General features: G+C 28.7%; 1 protein-coding gene across 1 annotated transcript in view; it reads right to left on the bottom strand.

Annotated features, from left to right (window-relative positions):
* LOC122269110 (LHFPL tetraspan subfamily member 7 protein) overlaps positions 1-11,407 on the bottom strand; it is a 136,990-nt gene extending 125,583 nt beyond the window's left edge. The window contains exon 1 of the mRNA XM_043040722.2: positions 10,981-11,407. The gene's annotated coding sequence lies outside the window, so the exon portion shown is untranslated. The remainder of the gene's footprint in view (positions 1-10,980) is intronic.
* Positions 11,408-13,463: the final 2,056 nt, after the last annotated feature.

Raw genomic sequence — 13,463 nt, 5'->3', positions numbered from 1 at the left:
ATCAATGTTCAACTATATATATATACACATTTTTTTAAATGGAAGTTTGTTAAATTTAAGAAGATTGTATACACATTTGTAGCCACGTGGAACTAGATATAAAAAATAGCACAGCTTAATCTTATTGCATTTTTATTGAAATATTTTATTTAAAAAGCTAATGTTGTGTAGCATGAAAAATAAAAACGGAACACCAGGTAAAGTTTTTAAATCTAATGATCTTATTTTCATGTACTTACAAGTGTGACCTCAAATATGCTAATTAATTAGTGCGGACTTTATTTTAAGTTACGAAATCAGACACAAAAAAAACTTATTCTGAATGAACATATCTTCTTTTAGGCGAAAGTGGATTTTTGACCCTCAAAATATGAGAGTCAAAAATTGTTGGTCGCAATCTCAAAACTGAAAAATTTTGCCCAATTGTCTTGCGAGGAGCGAAAAAACCCGTTGATGCAATTTTTTTAAATATCTAATTTTTTGAGCGAATTGAAAAATTTTTACGCACAATTAGAATTTCGATTACCCAAAAATAATTTCAGGCAATGAAATACATTAATTATTATTTACATTTTTAAGTATAGAATTTCTTAAAAACTAGATTTTACATGAACTGTTTACCCGATTTCGTTTAAATTTTCTATTTCCCTTTATAAAATTACACTCTTCGAAATAATGTAAAATTTTTATACGTTACTATTCAAATTTTTTTCAAATATTATTGAATAAAATATTAATAAATTATTATTAACTATTTTTTGCTTTAAATTATCTTTGGATAAACAAATTGTATAAATGTTTTCAAAATTGTTTTTTTCGATCCGCATAAGCAGTTCGTGAATTATGACAAAGTAAGTAAAAAGTGTAATTGACATTAAGGGCTCCAAAAGTTCAACTGCTCTCCTGATCAAAATTTCAGAGAAATGTTTATTCAGAATTCAGCAAAGTTTATTCAGAGAAAAAGGGATTTTGAGTTCATTTTTACTATATTTAGAACGTCTGTACTAATTAATTAGCCTAGTAGAAGTCATTGAACCATTGAACTATTAAGATTGAGCTCAAGGTACTTGAAAATAGTAGGAATAGTACGGCTGGAGCTAGTCATGCGTTGAAAATCTAATCACAAGATCAAAAGTTATTTACGGTGCTCCGTACTGGGCATATGTCCAGTCTCGTCCTAGTCCCGCCTCGGCTATCCTCCTGGGGTGGGGATCAACATTTCATAGCCTTAAAATCGGAATAAAATATTTGTTTTTATGCATTAAAAATCAAAGCAATGAAAATATGTTTTTTCTTCTTTTTAAAATCCTTGTTATCAATTAACGAATAAAAATTGTTAAACAAAAGAAGATAAAAAACAGGATAAGTCAATCATTGTGTAATATACAGGTCATCATATGCTAATTGCATAAAAACACTGCAAAAAGTAATAAAAAATTTTCATGAATAAACGAATGCTCTTAATTCTAATCGACAGTTCATAATTAAACTCTTTTGGGTTGATTGTTCTTAAAGTATAAAAGATGACAAGCTCTCTCAAAACTTAAAAATTACAAAAAGATTGTTTGACCACTTAAGTAAACTTTTGTCTAGACAAGTTGGTAAAGAGAATTTGAGTTAAAAGAATTTTTTATGAGTTTATAAACACCTTAAATAAAACACTTTTTGAAAGGAGTTTTGCATGCTAAATGTTTGCTGCGAAGAAAAGAGTGTCAAAAGTTGCCTAAAGAAGAGTTAAGAAAATAATTACTAAGATAAAGTAAAGATTTTGATGGTAGGTTTAACTAAAATATTTAAAAAAAATTAATAGTAAAAATAACTCATTAAAAACTAAAATCATTTAACAAGGGTAGAGAAATGCGCACGGACGGAACGTGAGATTTACGAATCATCTCAAAATATAACGCATGAAATAAATTATAATTATATTTTTTTTCAAACATTAAAATATTAAAATGATTATTTTTAAAAATTAGTGTTAATAATTTCGTGAAAATTAAAATGTGATTAAATATGAATATATTTCTGACGTAATTAAAAACTTTCCTTTCAAAAATACACATATTGTAAATAACAATAGACGTCATTCAAGCACTCAAAAGCAGACGTCCATTTTCAAGACTTGCCCGACGAGAATGAGAATAGGGGAATGAATTTTTTGAATGAATTTGAAGGCAATGAAGTTTTTAATTAAATACTATCAAGTCAAGTGTGTTTAATTAGATTTTCTCACATATTTGTATTGTTCTTATTGTTGAATTAACTTTATATAGCCGTAGATTATATCTAATATGATTTTTTTTCTAAAAAATATAATTTAATCCAAGTAAAAAATGAAAAGCAAAAAGTGGCCATTTAATGAATAGGACCTATCGGTATTGGTGGACACCGACCTATTAGTGCTGTCGAAAAAGTGGCTACTACGTTATTAGAATCTACCGGCCACTGGATACTAAATGAAAATTTAAGTTGTCAGGTCTATCGTACCTCCCCCCCCCCAAAAAAAAATATCAAGTGTTTGCGCGGCATAGTTTTTTATATAATTTTTTAATGCCATGAAAAACTATGTCGCACAACTATGTTTTTTGAGCACTACGTGTGTATGGTCTCCGTTTTTGTAAGTACTTTTTTACCGGTACTGTCTTATCTATATCATTTCAACTAACAACAAATAGATATGTAAATTTAGTCGTAAAATGTTACATTTAAAGGAGAAAAGTGTGACTTATATTACCCAGAGTCTCTTGTATACATAATTTAAATTATGAGGCTGTTCAAGAAATAAATTTTTGGAAAAGCAAATTATTAAATTACAATTATTTAAACTTTTATGAGTTCGGAAATTATTCCTAACTGTTAAGTGAAATTTTTGCCATCATTAACTAGTACTGATAATGAAAATAACTCAAAATTGGAGAAGTGGAGAAAAAAGAAAGTCAGTCCTTTCAATGATAATATTTTAATAACGTATTATTTTACTGCACTTTTTACAATCGTAGACAAGTATTTAGTATTATTCTCAGATTTTATTAATCTTTGACATTGCGCTTTTTTTTAAAAAAAAGTTTCATGTATTTTCTTAATTTCAAAAATAATTGTTAGCTAAAATAACCATTTTTTCAGTTGCAACATAAAATTAAAGATTTATTTTTAAGTAATCAAACTGTTAAAAAGGTTTAAAGCAATCAAACTGTATTTTTACCCCTTTTTTTTAGCAAAATAGCTTCGAAAGAATCCTTAACATTAAAAGACAGCAGTTGAAAATAAACATGTTAAAATACACACATAGTTGTTTATCTTGTTCATAGGGCGGTTTATCGAAATAAATAAAAATTTTAGCCCATCTTCGTTTCTGTATTCAGTTACTATTTTAGCAACATAAGGATCAGAAAAGCTGCTGAGTTCGAAAAGTAACTGCACTGAACCTAAATCACAAGAATCTCTTTACCGCCGCAATTTTGGCGTTAATTTTCATCGATCAAGTGTCGCCTCAATCGCCAGAAAGGGTGCTGACGTTAACACACACACATTGTATGATGGATGAGGGGTTGAACAAACTATGAAGAAAAATAGAACTTTAAGTAATAGAGAGGTTTTCTTTTTTTCACGGAAGGGTTTCATAATGACAGAAGAAAATAATTTTCTATTGTGTACACTTTTCTGTCAATTCAATCTTAATAAATGTGATAATTTAAATTAAATTGCATTAAAATATACTTTTGTAAATTAACTTGGGTGAAAAATATAGTGTAATATGCATTTTAAGTGCATTACATTTTTTCTAATAGTGTTATGTAGATGTCTTTAAATACAAAAATTAAAATAGGTTTGATAATTCTTAACGTTTGAAAATATCTGAATATTTTAATTAAATTAACTCGATAGCATGGAGTGCATTTTGCATAAGATAGATTTTTGTAAATATCAAATCTAATTGCATTAAAAGATAAAAAGAATTTTGTTCAGCCGTCTTTACTATGTATTTTTAATAAATCATTTTACTATAACCAGCGATGAAGACTCGTTTTCTGGGTTTACGACCATCAATGTTCAACTTCATAGTCTCTTAATGTTGAGCCTAACCCAAAATACAAGGGAACTCGTGCAAGCCGCGATGGCTCAGGGAGAAGAGAGCTCCCCTCCCAATGAAGTTATCAGGTTCCAATCCCAGCTGTGGCTGCTTGATACGAATACTGCTATTGGCTCGCACCGACCACAGAGCTAGCGTAAAATATCCTCAGTGTTAAATTGATCATGAGTCAGAATCCCTTGGCAGTTGAGCTAACCATGGGAGGGTTTCTTCGCCATGCAATGCAGATGTGTATCAATTCCATCAAAAATGCATTGTCCCGATGCTTGATCCAAAATTTCTCGTCTTCTGGATTGGGTTCAATATTACATGGCTAAGGAGTTGATCATCGATATTAGAAAACATTGGGAAAAACTAGTCTTCGTCGTGGATTTTTGATGGAACTAAACCTAACATGTGTTTTATGGAGAGGAAAACCTGCCAAAGTTAGCGCAATGGACAGGGAATTCTAACCTACCATTCAACAACCACAGAAGAAATATGGCGTCAGTAATGATGTCGGTTTTTATCAGGAGTAGAATTCGCATCGTCTAGATATCGCTGTGATACAATCCTAGGTCGCCTCAAAGGATCACTTCTCAAAAAATGATGCATAGATAGGGATCGAACGCTTATGTTTTCTAAACATTGAAATTTGCTAAATCGTTAGCGAAGAAAGTGATGCAGAAAACAGAAAATTTTCATTAAAAAAAACTTGTTAAAATAGTACCGTGGCATGAAGGAATAAAGATAGAATTTCTTTTGTCAATAGCATCAAAATTCTATAAATTTTACATTCAGAATGTTGATTTGAAATTTAGGTACAGATTTTGAATGACTCTGAATTATTTTTTAATTGTTATTTTATTTTTACAATTCAAAGTCTATTAACGGTCAATGATAAGATCAGTTTTACGTTATGAAAAGTGAAATTTTCATAAATAATACATTTGTTACAATTATTTTGTACGTACTCTTTGAACAGGACGATAAAGATATTTAATATTTTTTTTTAAATAGCGGCAGGCATTCTTCACCTTAGAAGATGCCGGAAGTGTTGCTCATTTATCGTTGTTACCCAGTTGGGCACCTGTGAACCAAAGTCACGGAGGCGAGCAACATCACCCACGCCACAAATACCCGTTCATAGGGTGGGCCACATTCACACATCAGAACACAACACAGAGAGAGAGAGAAACATCCATGCCCAGAGCGGGATTCGAACCCGCAGCCATTGACTTCGCAGTCAGGCACGCTAACGACTCGGCCACCTGGCCGGCAGACATTTAGTATCAAATCAAAAATATTTTTCATAAAATTCACTTTCAAATTATATGAAAAAGACGACTCGCTCGAAAATACCCTCCAAGATAATTTGTTTTTATATGTGACACGCAATTTTTTTTCGTATATTAGAAGTATAATGAGCCAAAAGAAATAAGAAGGAAAAATTTGAATAACTTTTGATCTAATAATAGGATCTTTACGTTCTAGGACTCAATAGTGTGAGGATATGACTTATACTAATTAGTTATTGCAAATGATACTTTAAATTACGAAATCAGACATGAAAACGTACTTTCTCTGAATAAACTTATCTTTTTACGATAAATTCGGATTTCTGACTCACCAAGTAGAGGGCAGCCGAAATCTGGAAAATAAGGTCCTCATAGTTTGGTCAGGAGACAGATCCAAAGTTTGGACTGCTTTAATGTTAAATTTACTTTTTACGTATTTCGCCATATCTCGAGTGCTCTAGAGCAGTTCGAATATCTTTTGCACACAATTATAAAATTTGCTCGTCCAAAGATAATTCCTTACAAAAATATCTTTTAGCAAATATTCATAATTTTTTAATATTTTGTTAAATTATAGTCAATTTTGAATTATTTTTTTTAATGGCGGGCACTTGGAACTATTGTTCATTGGCCACAGAAAGTACCAGAACTGCTAACTCTCTTTTCGTTACCCAGTGGGCACCTGTGGCGAAGCCACGACGGTGGAGCAGCGTCGCCCACGTCACACTACCACAACCCGTTTAAAGGGCGGGTCACATTCACACACAAAGGAGAAAGGACATGGAACACAGATAGAGAGAAAGAAACATACATGCCTTGCCCGGGATTCGAACCCAGAACCTTTCTTCAAGGACAGTTTCCTGCCCCCTACACAGGCTGGTCGGCCAATTTTGAATTGTAAGGTACAAGATTTCTTGCATCATTTTGAAGTACGTAATTTTATATGACAAAATGCAAAATTTGAGAGAACTCGGTCAAATAGTTAATGAGAAATTGAATTTTAACAATACGACATTTTTGAAATTAGATTTGTGAGGAATAATTCATCCAATTTTTCTCAAATTTTTTATTTTGTCATGTACATTAAAATGATGTAAAATATGATGTTGCGTACATTAAAATGATGTAAAATATGAAGTTACGTACATTAAAATGATGTAAAATATGATGTTAAGTACATTAAATTGTATTCCTAAACTAAACTCATTGGCTCGACAGCCCATAGAGGGCCAAGGCCTACTGTGCCCATCTCAGTTTTGTATTCCTTTGAATGCAAAATTTTTCGGCTATTATTTAATAAAATAATGAAAAATAATAAAAATTTACTAAAAGGTAATTTTTGGACAAATGAATTTTACAATGATGGGCAAGAATTTTTCGATTTGCTAAAAAAGTTCTCGACATATGGCAAAATACGCAAAACGTAAAACTAACATTAAAGAGTCCAAACTTAGATCCTGACCAAACTATACGAGCCATATTTTCCAGATTGCGGCTACCCCCTATATTTTATGAGTCAGAAATCCAAATCCATGGAAAAAAAGTATGGTAGTTCGGAGAAAGTGCGTTTCTGTGTGGGATTTCGAAACTTAAACTATCGTCTGCACTAATTAATTAACATATTTGATGTCACCCACTTGAGTCCTAGAACGTAAAAATCTTATCATTAGATCAAAAGTTATTCAGGGAGGTTTCTCTTTTTTTTAGCGCACTGTACCTACCGTTTGTCTTTGTTGTACTAGCTACTATTAGGAAATGTAAACTTTTGTTTTTTGACCCCGGAATGACTAACAGCACTTAGGACTGTCAGAGTTTAGCCAGGCCAAAAAAGCAAGTCATTTTCATGTTAGTTTAAACTACTTAAAAAAAACTCGGCTAAAGTTAAGAAATGTTCGTTTTTATTAGAACCAATATTGTTTTAAAAAATGCTAGATTATAAAAAGGGGTATAAAATTGCTAATTGCTACAGTGGCGTGGTTATATGTTTGGAAGAATGTAGAGCAACAGCATTTTAAACAAAATGTATGAATTATTTTTAAAAAAAATGCTAGTTCATAAAAAGGGTATAAAATAATTAATTGCTACAGTGACGTGATTATATGTTTAGAAGAATGTAGAGCTACAGCATTTTAAGCAAAATGTATGAATTATTTTTAAAAAAAATGTTAGTTCATAAAAGGGGTATAAAATTGTTAATTGTTACAGTGGCGTGATTACATGTTTAGAAGAATGTAGAGCTTCTGCATTTTAAACAAAATGTATGAATTATTTTTAAAAAAAATGCTATTTTATAAAAGGGGTATAAAATTGTTAATTGCTACAATGGCGTGATTATATGTTTAAAAGAATGTAGAGCTAAAGCATTTTAAACAAAATGTATGAATTATTTTTTTTAAAAAATGCTAGTTTATAAAAGGGGTATAAAATTGTTAATTGCTACAATGGCGTGATTATATGTTTAAAAGAATGTAGAGCTACAGCATTTTAAACAAAATGTATGAATTATTTTTAAAAAAAATGCTAGTTTATAAAAGGGGTATAAAATTGTTAATTGCTACAATGGCGTGATTATATGTTTAAACGAATGTAGAGCTACAGCATTTTAAACAAAATGTATGACTTATTTTTTAAAAAAATGCTAGTTTATAAAAGGGGTATAAAATTGTTAATTGCTACAGTGGCATGATTATATGTTTAGAAGAATATAGAGCTACAGCATTTTAAACTAAATGTATGAATTATTTTGGACAAATTATCCCCACTTTTACAGAAAATGCATAATTTGCAAAAAATGTAGCAATAATTTTGAAAACTAATTATTTAAAAAAATTTTTATTGTTAAGTTAGGATGAATTAGAACAAGGTTAAAATAAGTTAGGAACGAATTGGGTGAAAACTGATTGAATCTGTAGCAAGTATGAAGCAACAATTTCTTTACTAATTAATACTATATTTTATCTATTTATGGAATAAATACCTCTAAGAAAAAGTAACAAATAAATATTAGCTTCGTAAACATTCAAAAAGAAAGAACATTTGAGTAGAAAATTGTCCTTAAAGGCAAAGTTACTTTGTGCAGCAAATAATTAAATTGGAGCAAATATAATTTTAGTTTTGATGTTACAAACTACAATCCTCAGTTTAATTAAATACAATTCTACTTCTTTAAGTATTTTATTAACTGAAAACATATAATAACTAAGAACTAATAATTAACTAATTGAGATAATACAATGCACATAAAAAAGTTTTTTTTATACTTTGATTCGTAAAACTAATAATAGAAAATACTATTGCTTTATTAAATTATTAATAAAAAGGTATTTTTTATGTTTAAGCTACATTGCATATGTAAATACTACTGAAATTTTCAGCTTATATTTTTCTGTTTCTGTTACATTTTATAAAAGGAGTTGCATGTTCAACAACTCAAAACTGCTACACATACATTTTCGGTAGTATTAGTTTCCGTATCAGTAATAATACATGATGTATGTAAATTAAAAATTAAATTGTTCACAGCATTTCTGTATACCAAGTTTAATTTTAAGAAATTAAATTCAAATTTCTGCAACTTAAAGAAATGAAAATATCTTTTAATATTAACATTATGTAACTTATATTGGTTTTTTTTTCATCACATTAGCGTTAAAACTAATAAAATATTCCATTTTGCTGCAATATTAGACATAATATCATAAGATATTTTGTTCATATTATTTTTATTAAATAGTCATCAAGAAAATAAAAATATATGTATGTAATAAATGAATAATAAAATATAAAAAAGCCAATAAAGACTGTGTTTTTTTTTAAATAAAGGTAGTTCATTTTAATAAAAATTGCCCTGCTTTTTTGCAACTCTAACACCAATCGTTTTATTTTAGATTGCATATCATATACAAAGTATAAAAGCTGTGAAAATATTTTTTTCAGCCATGCTGCCATATGATATGTTAAACTGTATATTTTTCAAATTAGAAAAATAATAAATTTTCTTATTGTTCATACAGCAATGAAACGAGTTTTAGTGTAAACATGTGTCGATAAATTTATATTGATGTTTACAAAATTATTTTAAAATAGATTTTGCCCTTTTTATTAATTTTTTATTGCTATAAGTATTCTGTTAACCAAAATACTACAATAATTTTAAAATTCAAATTTCATTTTCTTCATCCATTAGTCTGAAAGTTAAAATTTAACCACAAATTCCAAAAATTTTATAAAATATTTTATTTTTTAAAGTTGAACTAAAATAATTATCATAATCTTGAGAACTTCAAANACCAAAATACTATAATAATTTTAAAATTCAAATTTCATTTTTTTCATCCATTAGTCTGAAAGTTAAAATTTAACCACAAATTCCAAAAATTTTATAAACTTTTAGTTTTTAAAGTTGAACTAAAATAATTATCATAATCTTGAGAACTTCAAAAAATAAAAATGAATTCATTAATTTAATCTTTCGATAAAATAGTACCTCTTCTAATTAAATAATGAGACACCACTTAAAGTCACTTAGATTTTCAATAATATTTAAGATCGATTGTTCAAGAAAAAGCTGATGTAATAGATCTTTATACTTTACTGTAAATCAAGCACTAAACAACTGCTTGATATACATTTTAATTTAAAATATTATTTTTAAAAAAAAACGGAAGAGTAGAAATGATTATAATATAACGTACGGGGACATTGAATAATTGAGAGAAATACGTAACATAAAATCAAACATAATATATTATAAATTTTTATGGAATTCGTGAAAAATGAGACATTAAATTTTCTCGGAAAGAATTTCTAGTTTCAATATCTGTTTTGAATTTGGTTATTACATGCAAACATTAATTCAATTAAATCGATTGAATTCAATTTTATGAAAAAACTATAAATTGAAACTGGAATATATATTTTAGAAAGTTCCAAATTAAGATTAATGCTATCGATTGTTCTCGTTTAAAAGTACTTTTACAGAGAGATTGAACTATTTCGACAGCCTACGTTAAAGGTAGTTATATTGAAATGTTTTTTATGCAATTATACATTTAAAAAGTAAACAAAAACTATTTTAATGAAAAAATTATTTAAATAATTTCAAAGAAAAAACTACATTGAAATTTATTCAAAATTTCAATATTTTCCAATTTGTGAATTTCAAACAAGAACGTTCAAAAAGCTGAGCTATCAAGATTAAGATTAAAGTAAGATTTTTGATTAAAAAACGGAGGTAAAATATAAAATTAATCCAAAAATATAGTAAATAATTACGTTGAAAAAACAAGACTTCATGATTGGAAAATTGTCAAGCATGAATTCACAATAAATTTTTGTAATATTATTTTCATAAATTTACAGAAAAAAAAAGTTTTATTAATCTCTAAACATTTTTTCTTTGACTATAAGTAAACGTATAACATTCAAAGTTTCTTAAAAAAATAATTATGATCAGAATCATTAATTCATTTCACTATTGCATTTTTAAATTGTCTAAAATATTTAAAAGCAGGAAACAAATTCATAATTTTATTTTAATCAGCCTAAATCTGCGACACTTAGATTAGAAATAAATGTTAATAAAAAACATACATATAACGTAATTCAACTTACAATTTGTTGATAAACTTGTTGTCCAAAGTATACCTGCCTCAATTTCATTAACTATTTTAACGATTTTCCGAATCCAGAACTGCAAATACAACTTCCAAATTAATGTTTTTCCGTAAAAATTCGTGGTTACATAACTTTCGTAAATAGAACAAATGTTCACCGTTAATACAAAGATATTTTTAAATAATACCCCATCAAAATAGTATCATTATTTCAGTTTTGTCAACGAATAAAGTCTGTCAAAAACAACGCGAACTGCCTCGCTCACCCAAAGCACGTGTAAACGAAGAAGATGCTGAGAAAGATGCCCGAGAGCTTCTTATTCCACACTCCTTCATTCCTCACACTGACCCATCCTGACATCGTATCCCTTCAGTTTTCGCCTGAGGGCGAGGTTGCCTTCGAAGAGTTTGGCGACGAATGCTCAGTTTCGCCAATGATGTGGAAAAGATGAAAGAACCGAACTGTGCAGCTTTGCATTAAGAGTTCGCGGCTTTGTCAGATGAGGAAGAGGATGAACTATTCCATTCATATACGAATCTTTTGCTGCGAAGGCAGCTTTCAAACGATATTTTTTTTCATTAATTTCATTATTTTTAATAATCCCCCTTAGGAACTATTGTAAAAATGTATCTTAAATCGTTAGAATGTATTTCTTTTTTTGACAAAAGTTGTTTTAAATATTCTAATCTTTAACATTTGTCAAAGAATTGAATGAATTACTGCATTCATAAACGAATCGTTAACTGTAAAGGCAATTTTCAAACGATTTTTGTTTTTTTTATAAATTTAACCTATTACTGTGCGCAGGGTTCTTTTTAAGAACGATTTTAAAACTGAATCTTTAGAATTTATTTGAAACTTTATTAAAATGAACAAGTAGAATTTTGTTTTTTCAACAAAAAGTTGTTTCAAATATTATATTCCTTAAACATTTTTAAAAAGCAACTCAAATTTAGTCCTCCGAACAACTTTTTTTCAAAATTCAAAAATTTCAAGTCGATATAAGAAGTTGTCATGATGGTTATCTAATTACGAAAATAAAAATTCAATATTTGAAAAGTACTTAGATTTTCTTGGAAGGAGTGCAGTTCGTTAAATGGGTTTTCTTGGTAACGATAAATACTTAGATTTTCTTGGAAGGAGTACAATTCGTTAAATAGATTATCTTGGTAATGAAAAATGCTTATATTTTTTCGAAAGAAGTGCAATTCGTTAAATAGATTAACTTGGTAATGAAAAATACTAAGATTTTTCCCTTAAAGTTTCATTCCTTGAGAAGTCAAACAAGTTTTGAGATTATTTCAAGATGGGAGAGAAATCATTGAAGGATAGAAAAGAACTTTTTTACACGATGTCTATTATAATCGCTATCTTAAAAAGGTACTTATGAAAAAAAATCTGATTTAAACACTTTGAAAATTTAAATAATTTCCAAGCCATTCCTGAAGTAGGTTCTGTGAATTTTGAAAAACAGCTCTGAATGGTAAGGGGTTTTCAAAAAATATCCTTTTGTATCATAAAATAAAATTTAATAGCAAATGATAGTCCCTTACAATAATCGTCTGTAGAAAAAACTGTGAGGGTATAAGGAAGAAAATATGCGAAAGAAAATATATTTTCCTTGGGTATGACCCCCCATAATGCTGTGTCAATTTTGATAAATCTTGCTTAATAGTACAAAATAACGTTCGTGGAAAACACCTTATTATTTAGAGCTTTCATTCAAAATGTATAATAGAAAATTGTATCTTTCTTGATTTTCAAAATATTCAAATTAAACGTCTCTCAGTAGTTACCGAATGTAATCACAACAAAAGTATGAAAAAAGTTTTTAACTAGCCAACTCCCGCGCAATGTAAAAAAAAGTGCTTTAAATGCTGGCGCAAGTATATCAGGCGCAATTTTTAGCAAGTTTTTTTTTCTTGAAATTTTAAGATTATATAATTGTAATAAATTAAAATTTGCTATAAACATGTGCTTGCTATAAAAGGACAAAATAGTTCTTTTTATGAAAAAATGTCCGTGTCACCATATATCTCCAATGTCTGTATGTAATTATGTCATACTAGGAGGCTTCGCCCCCTGCTCGCTGGCGCTCGCCATCCCCAAGGCAATTCTAAACCTTAATTTTGTTCAAAATGTCAGTAAAATTAAAGTAGAATTGTTAAGTTGAAACACAATATTTTAAGTTTTGATGTCAGCAATACAATTCAATTTTTCACAAAAACGATTGTATCCATTATTAAATTCAGTGTCAACAACTCAAATTTTTCTGAGGCAACTCTTAACCTCTAAATATTATTTTTTTTCATGTGCACATTTCTAAATGTCAGTATTCAACCACAAAACAGCTTAAAGTCCTCAAATTTAGCATGAAGTTGTAAAATGTAATGAAAGAGGGTCATAGCAATAATGAAAGTAGAAGTAAAGTTAGTACTGTAAAATTAAAACAATATTTTTAATCAATGAGCCAAGTTCCT

This window comes from Parasteatoda tepidariorum, chromosome 5 (genome assembly GCF_043381705.1).
Source record: "Parasteatoda tepidariorum isolate YZ-2023 chromosome 5, CAS_Ptep_4.0, whole genome shotgun sequence".
Lineage (NCBI taxonomy): Eukaryota > Metazoa > Arthropoda > Arachnida > Araneae > Theridiidae > Parasteatoda > Parasteatoda tepidariorum.
Note: the sequence above shows the minus strand (reverse complement) of the source record. Positions and strands in the feature narration are given on the sequence as shown.